This window comes from Sesamum indicum, linkage group LG9 (assembly GCF_000512975.1).
Source record: "Sesamum indicum cultivar Zhongzhi No. 13 linkage group LG9, S_indicum_v1.0, whole genome shotgun sequence".
NCBI lineage: Eukaryota > Viridiplantae > Streptophyta > Magnoliopsida > Lamiales > Pedaliaceae > Sesamum > Sesamum indicum.
Genome location: NC_026153.1, coordinates 8,935,982 through 8,939,182, shown reverse-complemented (window position 1 = coordinate 8,939,182; position 3,201 = coordinate 8,935,982).

The following is a 3,201-nucleotide window of genomic DNA, read 5'->3' as shown; positions in this document are numbered from 1 at the left end:
TATTGATTATTACAAAATATATAATTTTATATAAATTAAATACACATCAAATCAAATGTCAATTGCTTGTGGAAGGAAACGAGTTTTCTAAGAAATTTGCAGCAAAATGTTTTGCTCATTAATGATGTATTTAGCATCAATTTTTATTAAATATACATAACTTTTTTTATATAATGAAAACGGTGCAGAACAATGAAAAATAAGGCAAATGTTGTTTGCACCAAAATATATACATATAAAATGATATTGATTATTACAAAAATTTTAATTTTATATAAATGCAAATAAGTAATAAGGCAAATGTTATTTGTATTAAAATATATAAATGAAAAATTGATATTCATTATTACAATAAATTATAATTTTATATAAATTAAATACACATCAAATCAAATGTCAATTGCTTGTGGAAGGAAATATTGTATTCTCCAAGAAATTTGCAGCAAATTATTTTTGTAATGATGTATTTTGCATCAAATTTTACTAATATGTCCATGTTTTTTAGTGTAATTCCCATGCAACCTTCCAATTTAACACTTTGCCTATATAATCACATCAAACTTAATTCGTGCACCATTTGAAACATCACCTTCTTCGGCTATAATCACAGCAAATTATCTACTGCTTTGAGCAAAATTGTAGCAAAATTTTTCTTCTCCTTCATAAAATTGTAAAATGGTGATATCATGTTAGGTATTTCAAGATGTTGTTTTTTATCGTCAATGGTGGACAAGGGAGATGGAGGACGTATTCGTCCAATCTCTCATATACTGCAAATGGCTCGGTATATGGCGCCCAAACCGACGCGCAAGCCATCCATTCCGCCATACTCGACGTGAATAGGGATTTCCACATGCAAATAAGTTACGGTCGGGCGCATAGAAGAGTCGACCAACTACGAGATCGTTTTTATAGGTTTCAATGGGTGAAAAATCACCCGGACGTTACATGGAACCACGATGAAAGGAGACTAACGGCGGACGACCAAGTGTGGAATGTCATTGCCCGGGTATGTTTCAAAATTTTTTATGTTTGGATATTGCAAATTTCATTTTTTTTTTAACAATACAAATTGAAATAATTTTCGGTATACTAATGAATAGGAGAATCTAATGGCACGATGCTACCAAAATGCATACGAGCCAAAGTGGGAAAAGTTGTGCGAGTTCTTCGATTATGATGAGAACATCGACATTCCGGTACCGGACGAGTAGGAAGAAGATGACGATGATGTTCTTCTCCCATAGATTCCAAATATGGCAGCCCCCCGCTTAACATGACGAGCCTGCTACCGTCATTTTTGATCCAATTTGCATTGATCCGTTGTCGAGCTCGAACGACGAAAATGGCACGGACTTAAACGTCCCAAAGATGCTAAAAGACGATGGTGCAAACTCGTCCAATGCGGCGCCGCCGGAGGATCCCCTAGTAAAGGAAAATGATTGTAAACCTTTTTTTAATTTGAAGATTGTTTTTTATGTAAGCCATTGATGCTTAAATCCATTAAAGCTTTGCACGTAATCGTCTTTATATTTGCTATTCTCCTCTCCCATTCACGAACAATATATATTTATTCTCAAACATTGTTGAATTAATAATATAACAATGCCAAGTTATGTTATAATCTCTATTTCTTACTCACTGTCTAATAATAAAATTTATTTGTCTTTTACATGAATCTTGTAATTATGAAAAATATATTTAGTCCCATTCACGTCTTTTTTCTATTAATATAAAAAATATATTTTATTATAATAATATACATCTTCAACTTAATCCCGTTCACATTTTTTTTAGATTTAAAAAAAAATATATTTTATTATAATAATATACATCTTTTACTTTTACATGCATTCTGTTGTTTATATATTTTGTTTATTTGCTTTAAAACATGGAATATTCAAAACTCAGACAAATATTGTGATATTCTTTCTTGAGAATAATGAAAAATAAGGCAAATGTTGTTTGTACCAAAATATATACATATAAAATGATATTAATTATTACAAAAATTTTAATTTTATATAAATGCAAATAAGTAATAAGGCAAATATTATTTGTATTAAAATATATAAATGAAAAATTGATATTCATTATTACAATAAATTATAATTTTATATAAATTAAATACACATCAAATCAAATGTCAATTGCTTGTGGAAGGAAGTATTGTATTCTCCAAGAAATTTGCAGCAAATTATTTTTGTAATGATGTATTTTGCATCAAATTTTACTAACATGTCCATGTTTTTTAGTGTAATTCCCATTCAACCTTCCAATTTAACACTTTGCCTATATAATCACATCAAACTTTATTCGTGCACCACTACACCTTCTTCGCCTATGATCACAGCAAATTATCTACTGCTTTGAGCAAAATTGTAGCAAAATTTTGCTTCTCCTTCATAAAATTGTAAACATGGTGATATCCGATTATATATTTCAAGATGTCGTTTTTTATCGTAAATGGTGGACAAGGGAGATGGAGGACGTATTCGTCCAATCTCTCATATACTGCAAATGGCTCGGTATATGGCGCCCGAACCGACGCACCATGCAAGCCATCCATTCCGCCAAACTCGACGTGAATAGGGATTTCCACACGCAAATAAGTTACGATCGGGCGCATAGAAGGGTCGACCAACTACGAGATCGCTTTTATACGTTTCAATGGGTGGAAAATCACCCGAGCGTTACATGGAACCACGATGAAAGGAGACTAACGGCGGACGGCCAAGTGTGGAATGCCATTGCCCGGGTATGTTTCAAAATTTTTTATGTTTGGATATTGCAAATTTTGTTTTTTTTTTAACAATACAAATTGAAATAATTTTCGTTATGCTAATGAATAGGAGAATCTAATGGCTCGATGCTGCCAAAATGCGTACGAGCCATAGTGGAAAAAGTTGTGCGAGCTCTTCGATGATGATAAAAACATCGACATTCCGGTACCGGACGAGGAGGAAGAAGGTGACGATGATGTTCTTCTCCCGGAGATTCCAAATATGGCAGCCCCCCCCCCCCAACATGACGAGCCTGCTACCGTCATTTTTTATCCAATTTTCATTGATCCGTTGTCGAGCTCGGACGACGAAAATGGCACGGACTTAAACGTCCCAAAGGTGCTAAAAGACGATAGTGCAAGCTCGTCCAATGCGGCGCCTCCGAAGGAACCCCCTAGTAAAGGAAAATGATTGTAAA